The sequence below is a fragment of the Pelodiscus sinensis genome, chromosome 1 (genome assembly GCF_049634645.1).
Source record: "Pelodiscus sinensis isolate JC-2024 chromosome 1, ASM4963464v1, whole genome shotgun sequence".
Classification (NCBI taxonomy): Eukaryota; Metazoa; Chordata; order Testudines; family Trionychidae; genus Pelodiscus; species Pelodiscus sinensis.
The window spans coordinates 140,116,304-140,140,878 of NC_134711.1; the positions used below are offsets into that span (position 1 = coordinate 140,116,304).

General features: G+C 47.4%; 1 long non-coding RNA gene across 6 annotated transcripts in view; it reads left to right on the plus strand.

Moving 5' to 3' along the window:
* Window positions 1-24,575, plus strand: part of LOC142819250 (uncharacterized) — a 58,018-nt gene that overhangs the window by 19,319 nt on the left and 14,124 nt on the right. For 4 of the 6 annotated variants that reach the window (XR_012897070.1, XR_012897067.1, XR_012897071.1 and 1 more), the window contains exon 2: window positions 1,106-1,280. This is a non-coding gene — a long non-coding RNA (uncharacterized LOC142819250). Of the gene's footprint in view, window positions 1-1,105; window positions 1,292-24,575 lie in introns of all 6 variants that reach the window. The other 2 variants (XR_012897073.1, XR_012897075.1) reach the window with 1 other exon arrangement.

The window sequence follows — 24,575 nt, forward strand, 5'->3', positions numbered from 1 at the left end:
GGTCTGGAACCAATATTTTCCATTTTATATACAATTTGTCAATTGTCACCACACTACAGAAACTGCTGCTGAGAGCAAAGGAAGTGTCCTTACGTTGAAATTGCACCTTACAGCTTGAAGAAGGGTGACAGAAGGGTGACCATGACCAGAAGATCATGGTCTCAGCATCTCAGCTCAACAAGGGTAAATGAAACAAGCAAAACATACAATCAGATGTTTAGGAGCCATCGTGTGAACTAAAGAGATGCAGTAAGTGATGGGACATACACACTCTTGCCTACCTTCCTCTCAAATGTAGTCATGTTTTCATCTGGCTTCAAAGGCAGAGCAGAGATGTGTTTTGAGTTAGGGATGGAGGCTGCATCGCAAAGGTGGAATGTCTATTAGTTAATGGGCCAGTATCATTTTTCATGCCTTTTAAAGTCATAAATATTTTAAATTTCAAAGCATTTTTCTTTGGTGCATGTATCTATTTCTCTTAAGTGCATTCCACTGGTGTCTTCATTTTTCTCTTCTGCTCTAGTCTGTCTAAAAAAGATGACACATGATGTGGTCTGATACCCACTTTCAAGCTCTCACCTGAGGAGGATGTTCCAGGCTATCATGAGCCATGGTTGCCATAAATAATTTCACAGACCTTATTATCTTGGGGGAGGAGAGGTAACTTTATAAACCTTCGTTTTGAAGTGATACTAAATTCCTAAGGATGAGGCAAAATATTATTTATTTCAATGTGCCCGCCTTGCTGGAGGGAATGTGCATTACGCCAAGGAAAATAGCATAAAACCATAACATTTTTACTGCAAACGCTTGCCCATGAGTGCTTGAAATGGAGGCAAAAGCATAAAGGCAGGGTCCCTGCTAGCTCCAGCAGCATCTGACGGCATTTGAAATGCAGGGTAGAGACTAACCGCACTGTTTGTATCTGTTGAGTATGGAGAATCGCTATTTGGTTCATCAGATGAGCTCTTCCCCATTGTACTTACCCATCATTTCATTTCCTTCTCTCCACCAGTTGTTACAGCATGCTCCTCTGTGTGATTTTTTTAAGTGTGTTTTATCAGTGAGGAGCACTATTTCTTTGTCTCTATTCAATCTATTCCAGGTTAAAGAAAGGAACTGAGAAATATCAGTCTTTGGGTACTTGGGTACTTCTTTGCCTTTGCTGACATGCACAAGAGAGAGTGTTTCAACTGGAGAGGTTCTAGCACAAGTGAGTCATGTGGTGAAGTAGCTGTTGAGTATGAAGCTACCCATTAAGACAATTCTCCATTGGGGAGGTAAGTCCAAGGTATGTCAGAAGACACCTTATCTTAGGCTCCTTTGACAAAATCCCCTGTATCATACCAAGAAACACTCATGTGCTAAGTTGGAATGAATGATTCAAGTTTCTCTTGAATAAAGTTTTGGTTGAGTGATGCCAGGCCACATATGAATAACACTAATGTACTTCATGCTCATGAAATCATCATGGTAGGTCTTCCTGGGTGCTGGTTGCATGATGTTAGTTCCATTTGGACATCTGAGTGGTTTAATCGGTCTTAGGGAAGCTATAGAGGTGGTAACAGCATTATAGTTGCAATTTTTTTATCCTAGTTGCAGCACACAAGATGGCTAAATGTGCAGATGGATCTACATGAGCATCTGTTCATGATCTGTGTCACTACAGCAAGATAAAAGTTCACTATTTTTATGGTGCTTAGCTCACCAGGTTCAATGGAGATTTCATAACTGAGTTTTTTGAGCTTATGTAGAATTCCCTTATACATTAGTGGCATCTTGTGGAAGTGAAGCACTCTCTGGGACTCAATCTCCTACTCAGCTGCCCATATGTTAAACTTCATCTTTATATGCGGTGTAAGTCATTTGGGTCTGATAGTTACGTGGTCAGGCCATCAGTATGTGTGTTTAGTACAGGGGCTATGATGTTGCAATCCGTTGTAGAATGGGTGCAGTTCTTTATGGCCTTGGAGATTAATGATTCATATACGTTTTTGTAGTCTCCCGACGGCCTCTGAAGCATATCTGACGGATATTTCCAAGGTCTGATCACCACACTGACATCTGTAGTCATGTGTTGGGTGCTTTAGATTAACTGACTCCTCTGGATTCTCCGGTTGTTGCTTTTTGCATTGTGCTTTAACAATGATCTGTCAGAGCTCAACAGCTGGAATCCAGATTGGACAGAGGATGCCTACATCAATTAAATGTTCCAGTAAATGCTGTATACCCCACAATAGGTGTTGGGGAAGCTGGCCTGCAAACAATGAAAGGGAGTAGGAGGATTCATTTATCTACTGTGCAATTTCAGACAATTGAATTTAATTGGAATTAATTAAGGAGATGCAGCCAATTGGGGGCTGATCAATGAAATCAATGAAAAAATTCCTATCAGCTCTGAGAGATTTTTGAATCAGGCCCTTGCTGGTTTTTACACAGAATGGGAGAGAATTTCCAGTTTCTGGAATTTCTTTCAAGTGGTATTGCAGTAAACAGGTTTAACACAGTATCAATGTTCAAATAAAAGACAACAGAATTGAAAATGTCAAGATTTTCACAGTGACTTTAGGTGGGCTACGTTAAAATATTCAAACATGGATGCTTCTGATGAGGCACATAAATTCATATTCAAACACATATATTGTAGCCACACCCACCGATGTCCATGACAGTTGTTGATGATCAGCAACCTCTGAAAAGCAGCTCATTTATTTAGGTGCTTAAATATAGATGTGTTTTGGGAGAGCATGTTGAGAAAGGCTTTTGTATTGGATACAGTTGTTCATGGAGAACTACTCTTCTGTGCACTAATATCTGCTATGATACGAAGAGCAGCCATTCCCCAGACTTCTTACGAACATGCTGAATGTTCCTGAATATCAAATAATAATAGGCATGGTCACAGTCAAACTAGCCAGCTGTTTGGAATTTGAATGCACATTTGCAAACACTTTTTCACAGTATTCAACCATTTCTAATATTTAGTTCATTTAATCATTTTTGTCAGTCCTTTTAGTTCCCTGATAATTTATAGGCCTCTTCTCAGAACACTTCCAACTTGTCAATACCTTTCTGATAACAAGGTGACCAGAACTGAACACAATGGACTAGATTCTCAGCTGGCCTTAATTGGCATAGCTCCAGTGACTTCAAAGTCCCTTAGTCCTTCAGGTGTGGTCACAACCAAGCATGTGCAGAGAGGGCTTATTATCTCCCTGCTCTGTGATGTGATGCCATAGTGTGTGCAGCCTAAAATTGCAAAGGCCTTTTTTGCTGACACATTGCAAACTCATGTCTCATTCGCTGTCCACTATCAAACTTAGGTCTCTTCCAGCACTACCTATTTCCAGTTTACCCCCAGTGAATAATGTGTTTCAGATCATTTTTCCCATATGTACTAGTTTACAGTTTTTCAAAGTAAAATTTCATTTTGTCACATTGTGCCAATGTTTCTTTGTCTCAATCTCTTTGTATTATTTCTCTCGCTTGGCTGTAGTTACAGTGTTATTATGGAATGGGACGCTCCCATTTTAGTATTATCTGAAGACCTCATTAAGTGGCTGTTTATGCTTTTCTCCAAATCACTAATGAAAATGGCAAATAATCTCATCCTTACCATATGCAGCACCACATCAGTCACTTTCTGCCAATTTGATACACTGATGTTTATTATTAATACCCCTTCAGCCAGTTTCCAGTCCATGCGATAGTGTCTGTACATGGCCATTTCAATTTACTTTGAAATGACAGTTTCATGAAACACCTTCAAGGGCCTTGCTAAACTCGAAGACCCAGGCCTAGTGCCGCAGCTGAGCTATGCTTGGCTCAGCTCAGAGAGGGAATCACGCAAATAATGCTTTAAGCTGCTTTTATGTCTGACTGCCAGGCCCGTCCCTCATATAAATAAAAGCAGCTTAAGGGCTGCTGTAACTAATCTTGCTGTCAGTGGTCTGGAGAGGTACAGCTATGCTGCAAAAAATAAATAAATAAAACCCCTCAGCAGTGAGCCTCGGAGCCCTTGCCAGCTGACGCGGGCTTGTGCTACAGGGCTAAAAAGGGAAGTGCAGCTCTTCCTGTCAAGCTGTAGCCCAGTCTCTGGGACCTCTCCTCGCACTGGGTTTCAGAGCCCAGGTGAGAACAGCACAGTGCTATTTTCAGTCCCTCAGAGAGAGCCTCACAAGCTTGCATTAGTTGACCCAGACTCTGAGACTTGCTGCTGAGGGGCTTTTGTTTGAGGATACTGCAAGGAGAGGCCTGGCAGCTGGATACCTTGGGGACACAGGGAAGCCGTTGGTGACGTGCCCAGCCTACACACCACTAGGCAGGTGGCTAGGAGAAAGGCCAATCCAGGAGGTGCTCTAGTGGTTCTGTGTCACTCAAGGGTTGCCTGTGCAGGGTGAGTCCCACTCCACCCCCCACCCCCCCCAAGAATTAAACAAATGTGTTAAAAAGAGAACAGTTCCTATTGCCTACATGGAGCCAAAATGTAGGGAAATTGGCTAAAGCCAACAATTTGTCTGTGCTGGTTGCATTTGCAGGATTCTGGCAGGTGCCCTTAGGAAAACAGAACACGTGTGTGTACACATTCAACACCCACCTCTCCTTGGGAGCCACTGTTTCCAGAGTGCTGCCGAGGTTTTGTTTAGCACCTGTTGTGTGGGACATTTTTGATGGTACAGAGGGTGCTAAGGATGCCCCAGATTACATTTTGAAGTGAGGAAAGACGTTGGAAGAGTATGACCAGAGACTACAGGGAGAGTTGGAAAGAGCCAGGGCTGCTGGGCTTAAGGAACACAAGCAAAATGAACATTCTGTATAGCAGAACTAGCCTGTCTAGGGGTATGTCTACACAGCAAAGTTATTTCGAAATAACTTTCCTAGTGTCTACACAGCCAAACCGCTATTTCCAATTTTGTAAACCTCATTCTATGAGGAATAACGCCAAATTCAAAATAGCTATTTCAAAATAAGTGCTGTGTAGACACTTATTTCGAAATAGGGGGCCTCCAGCCTTCCCAGGGGCCCTGGTGGCCACTCCAGCCTCAATCAAGAACACTCCTTTCCCTCCCTCCCCTCCCAGGAACCCTTAAAGGGGTTGACTCTTGCCACAGTGCCTGTGCCAGCTCCAAGCCTGCCAGCCCAGAGCCAGCAGTCACTGCCCTATACCCAGTGGCCCCAAAACATGAGCCAGCAAGCCACTGGCAGCCAGCCCTCCACCTCTCCCCAGGAGCAGTCTGCCAGCTCCTAGGAGCCTGCCAGGACCCGGAGAAGGTGGGTGACTTCCTGGTCCAGGATGGAGATCATGAACCTTATTCAGGTTTGGGGGAGATGCCCCCCAACATCCATGGTCTCTGCACTAGATGGAGGAACACAGCTGTCTATGGCAGGATAGCTGTCAGCCTGGCCACCAAAGGCCACACGCGAACCCAGGAGCAGGTTTGCATGAAAATCAAGTTGGTTCGGCGAGACCCCCAAACTTGAGCCCTGAGCTTTCCCTCTCCCTTCTTCCCCTTGCTTCCCCCTTCCAGCTCCTTCCTTCCAGATTTCCCCCTCCCCTATCCCACCCTCTCTTCTCCCCTCTCCTGCCTCCTTTCCCTAATCTCACCAGAGTTTCATCCCCCCCCCCCCCCGCACAGTTTTGTTAAATAGAGTTGATATTTTTGAAAATACGTGTATTTTATTTGACATCAGGAAGGGGGTTAGGGAGGGGTAAGTGAAATTACGTGAGGGAGGAATGAGGCACAAGCCCCCAGTGGGGCAGACCAGGGAGGCTGTTAGTGCTCCTCAGAGTGGAAGCTCTCCCGCAGGGCCTCTTGGATACTGACAGCCCCCCCGTCGGAATTCCCAGATGGCAGCCTGCAGAAAGTGCAGCCAGGCTCACAGCAACACGTTCAAGAGAAGCACCAGAGTTCCCAGGGGCAGCTCTGGCTTCATGTAGTAGAGTGCTGTGGTGTCCTGAGTGAGGGCAACCAGAGCACGCAGAGACAAAATGCTTTGCTGTCCCTCATCGAGGTAGGCAAGCAAGCAGGGAAACCTGAGAACTGGCTGTCTGGGGGTTGGGGGCGGGAAGGTCCCTTTAAGCACAAACCTCAGATAGCCTCAGGCAGCAGCCCCACACAGTAAGTTCTGACCTGGGGCCCTGCTGGACCTGGTTCCGGCTGGTCTTAAATGCGATTCAGAGTCCACTCAGTGTGGATATGCTATTTCAAAATGCATTTTGTGTGTAGAAGCATTATTTCAAAATAAGCTATTTTGAAATAACACTGCAGTGTAGACATACCCTCGGAGAGCAGTGAACACAAGAAGGTGCACAAGTAGAGACAATAATCAACACATCTAACGGACCACGAAGAGGTGTGACATGTATTGCAATCCTATGAAGCACCTTTAGGGACCACACTGTGTTAAGTTGATTTATCACTGTGGGGCAGGGATTGTAATTCGAGGAGGGGAAACTACCCAAACACCTCCAGGAAACAAAAACAGTGGTGGATGATTTACCTCAATCACTTAGATCAGGGGTGGGGAACCTAAGGCCTGGGGGCCTGATGTGGCCCCCAGCTTGTTGGGATCTGGCTCCCAATGCTCGGAGAGCCCGCACTGGTGCTCCAGCTCCCCATCCATCTCCTCGTGGGGCTGGAGTGCACAAAATCTACTAGCCTAGGCCCTTCTGTGCTATGGTCTGCAAGGGGACTGTGGGAAGTGTCTTTCATCTTTCTCAGTTGGGGGCACATGAGTGAGGATTTGGGGTTTGATTTTCCCAATTGATTCTTCTGTGGGTCAGTGGCCCCCAACCCAAAAAGGGTTCCCCACCCCTGACTTAGCTATAAACACCTGCATTTTCCAGAAACCAGCAGACAAAGAAAAGACTTTTGATATAAAAAGTCTGGGATTAAGCTGCCTCTTGGCCTTCTGTCTGATCCAGCAAATGCACAGGGCCTTCTGTCCAAGCACCTCAACTCTTGCTGAAGGGTTGGAGAGACTGAGACCGACAGGGACGGATGGATGATTGACTTCCGATTGGCTTTTCGTGTGTGTATAGGAACTTGTATTGTGTTTTATGTTCTCTGTAATGCTTTTACCTTGTGAATATAGGTGCCTGCTTAGAAGGAGCTGCGTGGTAACTTGTGCCTGTTGGCAAGACACAGTTCACAGAACTGTGAGAGAAGACAAAGCCCAGGCACTTGGCCTTTACACAGTCTTTCTTGCCAGGGAAATCACAGTGTACCACCATGGACCGTGCAGACATAAAACCCTGGTCAGGTAGGATGGAGATATGCCTCCCTGCCAAAGAGAGCTGACAGTTAGGAGCTGGAAACTTTACGGGGTGCCCTTGAGAGACTACGGATGGGCATAGGTGCAGTTATCCTAGAACTCTGACAGGGGGTACAAAGAGTCCGTGGAGTGCTAAGCTATGGATGGATGGAATCTAGCTGCCTTAACCAGCAAGCGGAAAGTGTTAGTGTGCAAAGATTCCTAATGAACATGGGATAAAAATCTTAAGAGTGTGAGGAAGAAGAGTTAATTAAAGGGGCTCCAGTTCTGCGGTATTATGACTGTGAGCAAAACATAAGTTGCCCTCAAGGAATGTATTGGCACCGTCTTCTCCTGTCAGAAGTGGAGCCCAGAGGCTGATAGGTCACAGGTGCTAGCAAAAACTGAGCATTAATAATGTGCCAATAAAGAAAGCTTTGGCCTTAAACCAGAGGTGTTAAAAGTTTCACATCTTCATTTAGCTGAAACTGGCCATAAACCACTTACTGCTGTTGCCAAAAGAGGTTTCTCCCTCCCCTCTCAGGAGACTACAGAGATTATTTTTTCAGCTGAAAATGTCTGATTTGCAAATTGAGGACAAACTGGGGAGAGGTTTGGTAATTGCAGACACACTCTACAGTGTTTCACAGAAGTGCAGTGGAGCAAAGTTCAGAACTAGACTTTGTACATGCCAATGTGATAAAACCTCCCGTTCAGAGTCAAGTGTCGTGGGGACTGTGATGGTCAGAGCTATTGCTCAGGAAGGGACCTCCAGGAAGCAATTAAGGTGATTATCTTAGCACAGGGTGGTCAAACTTGCATATTCCCAGTGCCTATTATAATTTTAAGAAAAACCTCTTGGTACTAGATGGGATTTTGTTCAAAAGCACCAAAATGGCGATTCCTAAGTTGCTAGAGAAAAATATGTTAAACAATATGCATGGAGGTCATTTAGGAATTGAAAAAACTAAGGAGAAAAGTTTTATGTTATACTGGCTTCAAATTAACACCAACTTTGAGGAAGTGTCAAGGTTTGCTGTGCATGCTAAATACAGGCTAACTGAACTAGTATGCTCACTTTCCTGAGGTAGCCTTACTAGAAGAGACTGCAGGAAAACAGGTGATATGCATATCCAACCCATTTTTGCTAGGCATGGCACCCCTGACATACTAATGTCTGACAATAGGCTGCAGTTTACTGTGCGAGAGTTTAAACAATTTGCAATACATGTTTAAATTTAAACTTTAACCAATAGTCCCCAATCCAATGTTAACAGAGTGTCTACAGGAAAAAGTTATGGTGTCAGAAGCCATCCGTTTATAGCACTGGTAAATAACTGAACAGTTCATTTAACAAACAATGGAAAATAAGAATGCCTTTGCAGCTGGAAGTGGATGACACAGTCCTTGGGGTTTGTGGATGTATAAAGAGGCAAATAAGACATAGTGGCCACACCAATATCATTTGGGATCCAGGCGGACGCTACCATTTCATGGAAATGAGGCTGTGCATCTTTATGGAGGAGGGCTATTGTCACAAACAGCAGTGGTGTCACAAGAGGCTGTCCCCACCCCCAAAGTGATCGGGGGAGGGGGGTGCTTCAGAGTGTGCCGTCAAGTCTAGAAGTAGGCAAAAACCTGAATTTCTATTGTCTGGGAAATATCAACTGTAATATGGTGGTTGCCACCCCAAAGTCCACATTCTCCCTCTTTTTCTCTCTTCTTCACTGGGCACCAAAGATCCACCTCACTCTCCATGTGTATCAGCGGCTGATACAAGCACCTTCTTTCTCCTCCATATATATGACATGGCAGGGTTTCCCCTGAGCTCCGTAAGCCCTCACTGCCATGCTCAGTCTCCTTTACGCTGATTTACTTGTCCAAATATAGCAGACAAAACAGCTCCTCAGCATACCCTGTGCCTTAAGGTTTCACAGCCTCCCTTACTAGGGGTATCTGGTAATCCTGCCTTTTGCAGCTTCCTAGCCAGATCCCTTCTCACAATCAGTTCTCATACAACCAGCTCAGCTCTTCTACCTTTCCGGAAAACCAGCCCAGGGGCACCTCCTTGAGCATCTGTGTCCTTGTTCCAGTTACCCACCTCTACAGTTAGTTCTGCTCCTCCATGGTTCTTCTCCCCAGGGACAGCTTGCTCCAGTCCTGCTCCTCTCCCTGCCCTGTGACAGACCTTTATAGTCACAGGTGCAGCCCTGAAGTCTTTAATTGGCTCAGCTGGGCCCACTTAGAACTGGGCTGCCAGTTCCCTAGAACATCAACATTTTTTAAAAAATTGCTTGAAATTGGAGCAAAACCCCCTATTTTCAAAATGTCTTCGGACATTAAGTTGGGGAGCAAATGTTTGGCATAATCAAAATATTTCATTTTGATCATTTAAATCATTTAAGTTCAGGGAACTAAAATCTATGTCATTTTGACACCAGCATTTGGATTCATTTGTTTAGACTTAAAAATATTAAACATAACTACTGAATGAATATAAATGTCTAAACAAAATGATCACCCCAAAAATTATCATATTGAAATGAAATCAAACAGTTAAAATGATTCATTTAGATTGTCCCATCAAAAAAGTCATCAAAATCAACATGTATCTCATGAAGCAGTTTGATTTCAACCAAATTGCATTTTTAATTAGAAAACTGGGAGTGGAGGGGATTGAAAGCAGAGTTCCAGCTCTGCTTTAACACACAAACATACACAACATTAATTACACAAATTATGTGAGGAAGTTATTTAAATAACATGGGTGGGCCTGAATGTTGCTGCTGTAATGCTGACAGGTGGAACCAAACCTGGGATCTCTGCATGAGCCTCTAGAACTTGAGCTAAAAGCCAGCTGGCTCTCGGCTTAGGCTGTAGCGCACACTCATTCTTCCTCTCTGTAAGGGTGTGTCTAGACTACAGAGTTTTGTCGACAAAAGTGGACTTTTGTCAACAAAACTATACCTGCGTCTACACTACCGCTGAGTTCTGTCGACATAACGTCGACAGAACTCAGCAGTTTTGTTGACGCTGGTAAACCTCATTTTACGAGGCATAATGCCTTCTGTCGACAGAGTTCTGTCGACAGAAGGTGTTACTGCATGTAGGGTTGTGTCTAGACTACAGGGTTTTGTCGACAAAGCAGCTTGCTTTGTCGACAGAACTGAATGTAGTCTAGACACTCTTTGTCGAAAGAAGCTTTGTCGACAGTATCTGTCGACAAAACTTCTGTCGACAAAACCCTGTAGTCTAGACGTACCCTAAGTGGTCTAATTGCCACTACATGGGACAGTGAACCACCCCCAGTAGGCATGTGGGTTACACTGCCACCCTGTACGAGGCCCCCCAGAAATCTCTGAGGCTGTGTCCCATACCATGGGGCAATGCCTGGAAGGGTTGGAGTTTGGGGGACGGGAGAGGACAGGTCCCCTTCCCCAGCCCACCAGGATGCCTGAGCTGAATTGCGCGACGGCTCTGACCAGGGAAAGCCTGTGGGCCTGGGATTGGAGACATTTGGATTAGAGGTTTCTTGCGTATCTTTACTCTGGTTCCCATGCACTGAATGGGGTAGGGATCCTATGATAAATTAGTATGTAATCATGTGACTATACCATAGTGCATATGCTGAAGAGGGCAGAATTAAAGGCATATAATCATGGATGTCTACCTGTCAAATCAAGCTAGACATGCCTAAAACAGAGCTCCAAGAGCCCCAAGTCCTCTCTCCTGCTTCCTTTCTCAGTCACAGTGGACAAGATCACCACCCTGTTTGTCACTTGGGCCTACAACCAGAGCTTCATCTTCAATTCACATGTGTCACAACATTTGGCTTTGATGAGATCTTCATGTTAGTCTGTTGGTGCTCACGTCCCATGCCCAGGGTATTTTACATATATTAGGAACAAAAATAATTATGACCATGGTATTGGTCAGAAATGATGGTCTTACTAGATGGAAGTGGCAGAATTATCAATAACCCAGAAGTGTTCAGAAAATATTTCTGTTGTGTATAGGTTGGACCTCGCTGATCTGGCATCCTCAGGACCTGACCAGTTTCAAACAAGGAGGTTTGCCAGACCAGGGGAGGTCAATACCTGCCCCTCTACCTCCAGACTGACTGGGCTCCCAGCCCTGCAGGGCTTCCAGTCCCACTCATGCCAGCCCAGTAGGGCTGCTGGCCGTTGGCCCTCCTGCCACCGGACTCCTGGGCTCTGGGACTGTCTGGTCCTGGAACATCTGTCGTAATTTGCATCAAATAAGCCACTGTGTGCTTTCTTCCATGAGCCCCCGTCTACTTGGGAAGCACTCCACATAAAATATCTGCAAAGTTATCTCCTCCTCCACCTTCAAATCCCTCCTCAAAACTCTCCTGTGTCATAATACCCACATAAAACTTGACAACCGTTAGGCTGCTGATGTGCAGAGACCAGGGACCTAATTGTTTTACTTGTATTTGGTTAGCCTATGACTACGGCCTCTAGGCACTCTGAAGGTATGTCTAGACTACATGCCTCTGCCGACAGAGGCATGTAAATTAGACTACCTGACATAATCAGTGAAGCGGGGATTTAAATATCCCCCGCTTCATTAAAATAAAAATGGCCGCCGCGCTGTGCCGGCTCAGCTGATCGTCGGCACAGCGCGGCAGTTAAGATGATCGCTCCTGTAAACCTCGTTTAAATCCCCATTTCGTTGACTATGTCGGGTAGTCTAATTTACATGCCTCTGTCAGCAGAGGCATGTAGTCTAGATAGACCCTGAGGGTGCATCTACACTGCACCCTTACCTCAAAATAAACTACACAATTTGCTCTACACAAATTGCATAGCTTATTTCAAAGTGTTATTCCAAAACATCCCTTAACCCTAGTAGGTTTATGGGGACACCGGAATAGCAAGCCCATTATATTTTGAAATAACAGGCACGCTGAAAAGATGCAAGGAGATTCAGGAGGTAGCCGAGTTAGTCTGTTAACAGAAAAAAACAACAGCCTAGCCACCTCCTCTTGTAGCTCTCCCTGTGAATCTCTCAGTGGTTTCTTATCTCCCGTATCCAGAACAGCACTTTATAGACTAACAAAACATGTAGATGGTATCACGAGCTTTCGTGGGCACAGCCCACTTCTTCAGATGACCGGAGTTATGAGTAGGGCATATGAAAACTCGAAATAAATAGGAGAAGGGAAGGTGTGTGGGGGGGGGGGGGGGGAGAGGGGGAGTAGAGAAAGATGCTCTGTCTCCCACCCCCTTCCTGTTTACTGGAGAATGGGTGTTAGTCCAAAGCAGATAAAAATCAAAGTCAGTAGAGGGATTGCTAAGGCAGGAAGGATACCATTCAGAAAGCTGTTAGCACCTCAGTGATAAAGTCCCCACCATCCCAAGTCTCGATTAAGCCCAGTAGCATATGAATTGAATTTGTGTATGTAATGTAATTCCAGGCTTTCCCTGTGTATTTGGCTTGAGGAGCTGGCCTGTGACAAGACCGCCACCTGCAGATCTGTTAGAGTATGGTTAGGCAAGCAGAAATGTTCTCCCATGGGTTTCTGAGTATTCCCTTTACGTATATCTGATTTGTGTCCATTGATTCTTTCCTGCAGAGAAAGTCCAGTTTGACCAATATATATAACAGAGGGGCACTGTTGCCATTTGATGGTGTAGATCAGATTACTAGATGAGCAGTCAAATGACTCTTTGATTTTGTGGCTTATGTTGTTTGCTCCAGTAATGAAATCGTCAGCGTAGATATGTGGGCAGAGTTGGCATCATTTCTGGTTGCAGGGCTGGGTTCCTGGAGGCTTATGATGTGGTTGTGTGGCATGGTTATCAGAAAGAATATGTTTCAGGTTAGGGGGCTGTCTGTAAGCAAGAATAGGTTTTTCCCCTAAGGCCTCTGAGAGTGAGGGATCATTTTCCAAGATGGGTTGTAGATTGTGTATAATGCGTTGGAGGGGTCTGAGTTGTGGACTGTAGGTAACAACAAGATGCAACAAAAAAGATGTAGAATAACTATTTCAGGATACTTCCAGATACTAATACTCCTCCCTCCCCCCTGCTCTCTCCTGACCTACCTTTTCTTCTCACTCCTCCAATGCTAAACCCCTTCATCAATCATTGTACCGTCTTTGTATCTTCGTCTGCCCCCTTCTCTTCTATTTCCCTGGTAAGAGTTTCTCTCTCAGCCTAGCCACCTCCTCCTGTAGCTCTCCCTGTGAATCTCTCAGTAATTCCTTATCTCCTGTATCCAGAACAGCATAATGGTTCTCCAGTACCAGGGTGGGAGTGTTGGGAGCAGGGGTAGAGCACTGCCTGCTGCCAGAAGTGCCAAGCTGCCAGTGTCCCCCCCGAGACAGAGCCATCTCCTCCACCAGTGGTGTGCCAGCAGTCTTTTGTAATGGGGTAACTCCCTCAGCCTTGGGGGTCTCCACATGAATACTCTCAAGGAATTCCTCATGGACTTGGATGCTCCTCAGCCTAGCCACCTCCTCCTGTAGCTCTCCCACCTGATTCCTGAGAGATTCCACCAGCAGGCACCTTTCACATTGGATGGTCCCCCTCAGCCTGGATTTCTGTAAGTGGGAATTGCAAGCCACAGTCCCTGCAAAACCACACCAGGATCTGGGTAGAGGCATCCATGGTCAGATGGTCTGTCTGGCTACTGGCGCAGGTGGAGAAGACAGGAGCAGTGCTGGAACAGGCAATGTGAGTCTGCCTATCCATATTGGGACTCCCCCTCAAACTCTCCTGTCTGCACCCCCTGTCTGCTTCACTCCCCCTGGTCACTCTGCCTCCGGCTTTTAAAGCCTGGTCTCCTAGGTGAGTCCTACCCCCTTGTTAACCACGCAGGGGGAGGGTGATCACAAGGCCGACTGAGGGAGAACAAGGGTAATCAAGGGAAGAAAGATTCAAACACTTCCAGATGCACAATCCCAAACTGGCACAGTAACTGAAATAACTGAAATCACTTAACACAGAAAAAAAATGCAAACAAACAGTCAAGCAAACGCACTCACCCCAAAGCTAGTCAGGGTATCTCACCAACTTCCTCAAGCTGCTCCCTACAAAAGCCATTATGGGCCAAGCTGAACACAGGTTCAGAGCAATTCAACTTGAACAGAACAAATTGCAGAGGTCACTGTTGTGTTAATTATTGTGCTGCACAGGTAGAAAGGACTGGCCCCTTGCAATAGCCGTCAGCGGAGAGGTTGTTGGATAGCATATGAGAATGATGGATTGGGTGTTGGGGGTGAAGCAAGAGAGAGGGAAATGTCCCGGCTCTTCCAGCCCCTGTTGAGTTTGATTGGAATATGTGAGCAAGAGACTCACAAGGAATATGGCGCTGATAATCGAAAACATGACAGGGAACAGATGTTGCTTGCTTCAGTAACTCTCCTCACACATTCAGCACAATGGGAAAGGCCCAGATAATAAAATGGAGAGGATCCTGGCAAGAAATATAGCGTGCTGACACTTTTATGACCTGAGATGCTTACAAAATACAGAAACTGCGTTTTGTTTGCTTTCCGTGCGCAGCTTGATATCACATGCTCAGCTCTTGCTGCTGCCACTTGGAGTCAGGAAGGACCATATATTTTCCTTTCCAGATAGGCCTAGTGATTCTAGTCAGGTGCAGAAAGCAAATAAATTACATAAGAAGATTTTTTGTATCTATTAATCAAGAGTCCTGTCATTTTCCAGGCCTTGATCCACATGAAAGAAAGTGAAGGGGGGTGGGGGCTGGGAATAAGCAAGAATATGAAAGGGAGCAAAGAGAAGGTCCCTGCTAGAGACACAAAGAGTTCTCCTAAAATGATGGTTCACAGCTCACAGAAAAACAGAAAATAACTCCCTTCTCACTCTTTTCCCTCCCTTGGAAACCTAGTTGCACAAGCCTACAGGAGAGACTTCAATCTGGGAAAAAGGTGAATTGGAATGATACCTAAAGGTGTTAGGATTTTTTCAGTATACCATGTATACTGGTTCAACTAGATGTTGAGATAAAATACTTAGCAGGTGATGAAAGCAAACAGGCCTGAGACCTTGTCATAGAGCTCAGTGGTGAGACATAGTGCTGATGTATGTCCCAACAGTGTGTAATTGTAAGATGTTTGCTCCCTTGGCATATTGCAAACCAAGGGAACAAGCAGGCAGCATGCTTGGTTGACAGCGCATGTAGAAGGCAGATCATTTGCATGACTGTGCTGAGTGGTAATAGCTAGGAGAAAGCAGACGTGTCTTGTGGTTTAGATGGCAACTTGGAGGTTCTAGTCCTGGCCCTGGAACTGACTTGCTGTGTGATCTTGAACTCATTTGTTAAGAAGTTAATATTTATTTTTCCTCGCGGTGCTGTTGTGTCCCTAAATCAAGCAATGTTTATGCACTATTTGTGGACCTCAAAGAAAATGTAGAAGAAAAAAGCAAATTATTTTTATATTAAAGACAGAAATTACAGATAATAAAAATGTTAGTTAGCCTAACATCCCACATGGAAAGCACAAAGAGGACCACACACAGACCTGACATATGGCAAAACAGAGACCTTGTCTATACTTACCAGTGCTATTGGTCTACTTCAGCAATGCAAATAGCGTCGCTGAAGTCGACACACTCCCCACTGCATCTTGCATGTAGTAAGATCAGTGGGGGCTTCTGTGCAGTCAATGCCAGCTACTCTTTTTATCTTGGTGACGTACCTACGTCAACATGAGTGCACTCAGAGATTGATTTATTGCATCTAAGTAGATGCGATACATCGATGGCCGTTGGATCGATCGCTGCAGCGTCGATCCACCACGTGTTGGAGACAAGGCCCAAGTCAATCCAGCATTCATTTTATAATCAAAAAAGGGAAAACTTAATTTGATTTAGGAACTCACACACAGAAAATTCTAGTGCAAAACCAGCTCTACAGGCAGGAGTGAGGCACGTCTCCACCTCAAATATCTCCTTTTCATTCGTTATGCATTCCAGACTTCCTTACCATAATCACCTGAGCAACAAGATCTGCCTGCCCGGAGCCCCACCTACTAATAGGCAAGAACAGAGGAACATAGAAGCTGCTGTACTAGATTAGACCCATGATCCATGTGGTCACCAACAGTGACCAGGACCAAATACTGCAGAGAAAGGAGGAAGAAATGCAAAAGCTGGCAGCCTGTCTCTGATCAGTCTCATCCTAATGCCCAACACAGCAGAATCTCAGAGTTACACACACCAGGGAAATGGAGGCTGAAATGTTCATAACTCTGAACAAAGTGCAGTTCAGGCTCCAGATCCAGCAGCTGACACTCCAGGCCAAGCTCCAGCAGCAGATGAGCTCCTTCCTCAGAGCCAACAGCTTCCTTGCAGGCAGCTTCTTTCCCTGAGTGGGACTGTGTTAAACAAGCTTGTCCCCCTTCTCTTGGGGCACATGTGCATGCATGGTCACAGGTCCCCCTTGCAGGCTTTGGCAGTGAAGTGTTTACCGTCTTACGCCCCAGGCAGGTTCTAGGGAGACTGAGGTAGCGCTATGTGCTGTTCAGCTTCTTGGTTCCTCAGTCTCCCTGGAGTCCCGTGGGGATGTGGCTGGCCCCAGGCTCTTCCAGCTGAGGGGGACTCAAGGCTCTGGCTGCAGGGGGAGGACATGGGCAGAATGGGTGGGATGGGGTGGAGTGTGTGTGTGAGAGAGAGAGAGAGAGAGACGCACACATCCCCCTCCCAGCCAGGAGAAGATGAAAGCAGCATAGACCCCCAGCACTGCTCCTGCTCCATTGGCTATAGCCACCTTGTGCCTAGATGCCTGTGTCTAGACTACATCCCTCTGTCGGCAGAAGGATGTTAATGAAGCACTTCGAAAGTGCAAATGAAGTAGGGATTTAAATATCCCACGCTTCATTTGTTCAATCATGTAATAGCGCTCTTTCGAACAAGCACCATTTCGAAAGTAAAACCGCAGTCTAGACGTGGTTCTTTCCATACTTTTACCATTGTCTTCTTACTCATCTCTTTTCCATCTCATTTCAGATGAGATTTTCCATGCCCTTTAATCTATTCAGCCTTTTTGTGCCTGCCTCTTTTTCTAAAGTATGCTGTTTGAGATGGGTGACCAGTACTGCAAATAGTTGTCTAGACAAGGCTGCACCCGCAATTTCAATAGGGTTATAATTTTCCATATTTTTCTTCTTCCTGTTCTTTATATACACTAATCTCTTGTTTGATTTTTTTAAACTGCATCTGCACGTTCAGGTGAAATCTCCCACTGTGCTGTCCAAAGGGAAGCCTTTTCTGAATTAATAAAGTTAATTTACAGCCCTGTAAGGGGTGTGCTCAGAGGTGGGTTACGGTTTCCCAGAGCCCTGGCTCAGAGCCAATGGAGGGCTCTTCCCATCCCTTCTGCCTGTGGCCCCACCCACAGCCCTTTCTGTCCCTCGCCCAGGACTCCACCCTGTTCCACAAAGGCTCCCCCTCATTCCGTCAGTCCCCTCAGACATTTGTTCCTTTCTCCCCCCACTGCAGCCCCAAGACCGGAGAAACTCTGTCCCCAAACAATGGCTCCAGGCTGCAGCAGGGAGAGCGAGCTCCTCCAGTCCCAGAGCTTCCCCTCCCACCCCTACACCCCTCGCTGTGCTTCTGCAGGGGAGCAGGGTCAGGGTGCTGGGGCTTCTCCCATCCCACCCAGCACTTCTGCTGGAGAGCACGGTCAGGCACAGGGACTTTCCCTGACACCCATGGCTTCTGCCGGGATGGAGTCAGGGCACTGGGGACTTCCTCTGTCAGGGTCAGGGACTGCTAGGGGGGCTTCCTCCACCGAGGGACTTCTGAAGGGGAGGGGAGCAGGAACACTGGGGGGGGGGGTTCAATCTGTCTTGTGGCTTCTGTGAACTGGGGGGAGGGTCATTGGGAGGGCTTCATCTATCCTGTGGCTTCTGAGGGCATGAGGGGGGTGACTTCAGGGCCCAGTGGCTAATTTGCCACCGTGTATGATAGTTCAGTTTTCCTCTCCCATGCACATTATATGAAGTTATTAACTTCAAGTTAGTCTGTCGTCATCTTACCCCATTGCCTAGCTTGATTAGACCGTCTCTAAAGTTCCTCTCTGTGGCCTTGACTAAGCCTGGTCTCCTCTACAGAGTTAGATCAATGCAAGGCAGCTTACACTAACCTAACTCTGTAAGCGTCTACAGTAACATTTTGCACCCACCACCGTAATTCACCCACTACTCTGACTTATTAATGCCACCTCCGTGTAGCATAGAGTCAATGCTGAGGTGATTAGTTGGATGCACGGTCAGAAGTTATCCCAAAATGCCCACCACTGCCACTTCAATTGGTGTGGTCGCTTTTGGTGAGGACACGCCTCGCTACTATAGAGACCAAAGTACAGACAGGGACAAACAATGTAATTACTGTGGCAGCTGTATGCCGATGTAAATTAGGTCAACAATTTAGTAATTTAGTCCTATACCAAAGAATTCCCAGCACTTCCCTCCTTTTCCATTGGCAAATTTTGCTTCGTTGCTATTTCTTTGTATGTTACCATGAGTTATGCTCAGGCCTGGGGCTCCCAGCTGTTACCACAGAAGCAGCAGGAGTCTTGGGCCATTTAACTGCCTCCTTGAATGGTGTACAGCTGTGAGCGACCTACTAAGGTCAGTGCAGTGTGAGCACAGACCTGTGTTGACCATAACAGTTCTGTAGCAGCTGCCCCACAAAGCCCCATTCCCTGCTACAGCGATTGCTCTGGTTACAATTGGAAAGAGCACTGCCCGGGGACATGGGGACAAAGAGCCACCATCCCTCCCCACGAATGCCTTTTTCCAGTTGCCCAGCTCGGTGAGCATAACTAGCAGCTCTTCTTTGGTATGTGCAGCTGCCCAGTCGACCACGCCAACTCCCTTCAGGTCACTGTGGATAGTTTGGAGTGTTTGAGACAGACTTCTGTGAATAGCAAGGAGGATGACGGGGCAGAGAGGTGGTGGGGGGAAGAGTCCAGCTATACCGCAAGTTGGCATCTGTTCAAGACTAGGGATGCCAATAGGTAAGGCTTACTGGGTAACAGATACCAGGGGAGCAGCTCCCTGCCTGCAGCCCACTGCAGGCAGAGGGTTTCTCCAGCACTGCTGAGCCACCCCGTGGGGCTGCTGGCTCACAGACCACATGGTCCTTCACAGCTGCCAATCCCACTGGCAGCAGCTTTTCCCACTTTGTCTCACTAACATGGTGCAGGATTCGACAGGCAGCTACAATCTTTCAGGTGTTTTTTCAACTGAGATCCAATCCAGTGAACAAACACTTCAATCTGCCAAAAGCACATTCAATGGTCATTGTGCATCTACTGAGCTGGTAGCACCAAAGGGAGATTCAGCTATCAAGGTTAGGGGAGGCGGCGGCAAGGGGGGCGACACCCCGCCCCACCGGCTGTGGGGCTGGTACCCCCGCAGATGGCCCAGGGGAAGCCCCGAGGTCCCTCGCAACCGGCAGGAAGGAAGATGCCGGGAGGGGCTGGGTGCAGCTGGGGATGCGGGGGCGGAGCCACTCGTGGGACACTGGCGCAGGCGTCCTGGAGGGGAGGGGTGGTGCCCTCCCGGGGTATAGAAGGGCAGAGAACTGAGGGCCAAGAGGAAAGGAAGGAGAGCGCTGGATGAAGGGACTGAGAACCCAGAGGAAACACCGGGATAAGCCGGCCAGTGAGCGAGGAAGCAGCCCAGGGCGGGTGCAGAGTGGAGCCCGCGGGCCGATGCGTTGAGGCACCTTGCCCCATCAGCCAGGTGAGGGGAGAGAGGTTAGTCTCCCCTGCCTTAGGGCCTTGGTCTGGGGTCTGGAGAGAGGGAGGGCCCGGATCCCCTTCACCTCCTCACTCAGGTGATCGACAGAGCGACCTAAAAGAGGGGCCACAGCCCTCCGTTTAGCAAAATTAGAAGAGACTGGGACGACCAACGGGGCAAGGGGATGTGACCAAGGCGGTCAGTGTCAGGGCCCCGTGACAATCTGGACAAACTGGAGAAATGGCCTGAAGTAAAGAGGATGAAACTCAACAAGGACAAATGCAAAGAACTCCACTTAGGAAGGAAGAATCAACTGCACACATACAAGACGAGGAGTTCTATGGCACCTAGGGATATAAGTGGCAATTTGACTAGTGATGCAGCTAGTCACTTCCTCCCTTGCTGCCTCTATTAGAGGGGCAGCAAGGGGGGAGCAGGAGCCAGTGCTGGTGGGGATCCAGCTTAAAAGCCACTTCCCCCAGCACCGTCTCCACAGGGAGCAGGGGAGGTAGAAGCACAGCAGGAAATGGCGTGAGGCAATCTCCCCTTGCACTCCTTCTGCTGTGATTCTGCTTTTGAAATATACAAGTGCCCCAGCAGGCCCCGTGCTCCCTGCGGGGCTTCTGCTTTTGAAGCCGGCAGGGCTCTTGCTACAGTTCACAGGCAGAGGTGCCCTTATAGTCAATGGAAATCCCATTGACTATTCGATTAGCTAACTAATCTAAATTTAACATCTCTAATGGCACCTTAAAGACTGACACATTTATTTGGGCATAAACTTTCATGGGCTGTTTCCCACTATGAAAGCTTATGCCCAAATACATTTGTTAGCCCTTAAGGTGCCATAGGACTCGTCGTTGTTTATGCTGAAACAGACTAAGGGTGACTCCACTGCACCTGTAGCTCGAAATAAGCTATGCAATTTGAGCTACACAAATAGCATAGCTTCTTTAGGGTTAATTTCAAAATAGAGCGTTATTCCGAAACATTCCTTAATCCTCATGGAACAAGGTTTACAGGGACATCAGAATAGCGTGCCTGTTATTACAAAAGCTATTTCAAAATAGTGCCACTGTCTAGATGCACCCTAACACTGCTACCCCTCTGAAATACATTGAATGGGAAATGACTGCCTAAGGAGGATTGCTACTGAAAGGGATTGGAGGGTCATAGAGAATCACAAGTGAAAGAGTCGTCACTAGTATAACACTGCTGCAAAAAGCAATATAGGCAGCCCAGAATGGTGTGTAGCAGGGATGTTGTAAGCAAGATCATAGAATCAGAATCATAGAACCATAGGGCTGGAAGAGACCTCAGAAGGTCATCATGTCCAGCCCCCTGCTCTAGGCAGGACCAATCCCAACTAAATCAACCCGGCCAGGGCTTTGTCAAGCCGAGACTTAAACACCTGTAGGGATGGAGACTCCACTACTTCCCTAGGTAACCCATTCCAGTGCTTCACCACCCTCGTAGTGAAACAGTTTTTCCTAATATCCAATCTGGACCTCTCTCACCACAACTTGAGACCATTGCTCCTTGTTCTGCCATCTGTCACTACTGAGAACATCCTCTCTCCATCCTCTTTGGAACCTCCCTTCAGGAAGTTGAAGGCTGCTATCAAATCTCCCCTCACTCTTCGCTTCTGCAGACTAAACAGACCCAAGTCCCTCAGCCTCTCCTCATAGGTCATATGCTCCAGCCCCCGAATCATTTTGGTTGCCCTCCGCTGGACCCTCTCTAATGCATCCACATCCTTTTTGTAGTGGGGGGGCCCAGAACTGGACACAATACTCCAGATGTGGCCTCACCAGAGCTGAATAAAGGGGAATAATCACTTCCCTGGATCTGCTGGCAATGCTCCTCCTAATGCAACCTAATATGCAGGGCTTGACAATCTATGTAATCTACTCACCCGTGGCGAGTAGATTACATCCCAGAAGAGCCAGGTTCAGGCAATCTGCGCATATGCAGAACGATCTGCGCATGCACAGAACACCGGACAGCGTGGCTGGCAAGCAGGGCTACAGGGGCACACTGTTGACTCATATCCAGCTTCTCATCCACTGTAACCCCCAGGTCCTTTTCTGCAGAACTACTACTTAACTGGTGGGTCCCCAGCCTGTACCAATGCTTGGGATTCTTCCGTCCCAAGTGCAGGATTCTGCACTTGTCCTTGTTCAACCTCATCAGATTTCTTGTTGCCCAATCTTCCAATTTGTCTAAGTCACTCTGGACCCTATTTCTGCCCTCCAGTGTATCTACCTCTCCCCCTAGCTTAGTGTCATCTGCAAACTTGCTGAGGGTGCAATCCATCCTCTCATCCAGGTCATTAATAAAGATATTGAACAAAACCAGCCCCAGAACTGAACCTTGGGGCACTCCACTAGAAACCGACCACCATCCTGACATCGAGCCGTTGATAACTACCCGCTGGGCTCGGCCTTCTAGCTAGCTTTCTATCCATCTTACCGTCCATTTATCCAATCCACATTCCCTTAACTTGCTGGCAAGAATATTGTGGGAGACAGTATCAAAAGCCTTTCTAAAGTAAAGTATATCACATCCACTGACTTTCCCACGTCCACAGAGCCAGTTACCTCATCATAGAAGCTAATCAGATTGGTCAGGCACGACTTGCCCTTTGTGAATCCATGCTGACTATTTCTGATCACTTTCCTCTCTTCCAAGTGCCTCCAAATGAATTCCTTAAGGATCTCTTCCATGATTTTTCCAGGAATGGAGGTAAGACTGACAGGCCTATAGTTCCCTGATCGTCCTTCTTCCCTTTTTTAAAGATGGGCACTACATTTGCCTTTTCCAGTCATCCAGGATCTCTCCCAATCTCCACGACTTTTCCAAAGATAATGGCCAAAGGCTCCTCAATGACATTTGCCAACTCCCTCAGTACCCTCGGATGCATTAAGTCTGGTGCCATGGATCTGTGTACGTTTAGCTTTTCTAAATAGTTCCTAACCTGTTCTTTGCCCACCAAGGGCTGTCCACCTTCATCCCATATAAGAAGATATGAGAAGTGATTCTCCCACCCTACTCTGCACTGATTATGTCTCCACTGGAGTATTAGCGTCCACTTCTGGGTGCCACAGTTCAAGAAATGTAAACAAATTAGAGAAGGTCCAGGAAAGAACAACAGCAATTGTTAAAAGTCTAGGAGACGTGACCTAAGAGGGAGGATTGAAAAAAATTGGTTTAGAAAAGATTGTTTAGTCTGGAGAAGAGAATACTGAGGGGACATGATCGTTTTAAATACATAAAAGGTTGTTACAAGGAGGAGGGAGGTAAATTGTGCTCATTCACCTCTGAGGCTAGGACAAGAAGCAATGGGCTTAAATTACAGCAAGGGTAGTTTCGGCTGAATAAATGTGAGATCCTCAGGTGAGGAGAGGTATTGAAGTTTAGCTGTGAGACAGTAAACTTTAAGATAGAGGTTTCAAAACAATAAGGAAGCTGGTCAAAGGGGTTCTAAAGACTTAAGGGAAATTAAATTCCTCAGGCTCAGTGGGAAGGCTTCTTAAATATACTGTCTTAGCTGCAGAAGGAATGCATATCAAAAAGGAGAAAAGGAAGCAGCAAGGCAAGAAAAGTATGGCTAAGCAGCAAAGTTCAAAAAGGTTTTGAAGTCAAATGGACATCCTTCAGAAAAGGGAAGCCCATTGCTAGTGAAGATGTAAAAAGTCTGAATAGTCCTGTGACACATTAGAGCCGTGGTCCCCAACCCGGTGCCCGCGGGCGCCATGGCGCCCGCCGGGCCCTTTACATGCACCCGCGGAGCGATCTGGGCTGGCCCCGCCCCCAGGAGTGCGGCAGGTGCCAGCCCCGGGCACATGGCCGGCCCTGGGTGCGCCGCGTGTGCTGGTGCCAAACCTGACCCCCGCCCCCGGGTGCACAGCGCGTGCCCTGACCCTGGCCCCGGCCCCCGCACATGCCCTTGCCAGCCCTGGTGCCGGCCTTGGCCCCGCCCCCGGGGGCACCGCGCGTGCCCTTGCCGGCCCTGGCGCCGGCCTTGGCCCTGCCCCCGGGGGCACCGCGCGTGCCTTTGCCGGCCCTGGCCTTGGCCCCGCCCCCGGGGGTGCTGCGCCAGCCCTGGCTCTGGCCCTGGCCCTGGCCCCGGCCCCAGCCCCAGCCCCAGCCCCAGCCCCGGCCCCGGGGGCGCCACGTGGAACCTGGGCAGCCCCTGCCCGGGATCACAGCACATGCCGGTGCTGACCTTGGGCGTGCGGCGCATGCTTGGCCCCGCCCCCAGTCGCGTGGCCTGTGAGCGGCCCCGCCCCCAGCAGCCCCAAAACGTTGGGGACCACTGCATTAGAGACTAACAAAAATATATACAATGTCATGAGCTTTTGTGGGCAAAACCCACTTCTTCAGATGAGCTGGAGCGGAAATAACAAGAACCTAGAATTTAGAACAGAAAAGGAAGGGAAGGAAAAAAAAGGTACTTGTCAATTGTAATAAGTGAGGTGTTAAATGCAGGGAAGGCTTGCCTTATAATGCAATATCCAATTAATGTCTTTATTCAAGCCCAAGGAAACAGTGTTAAATTTGCATATGAAGATCAATGCTA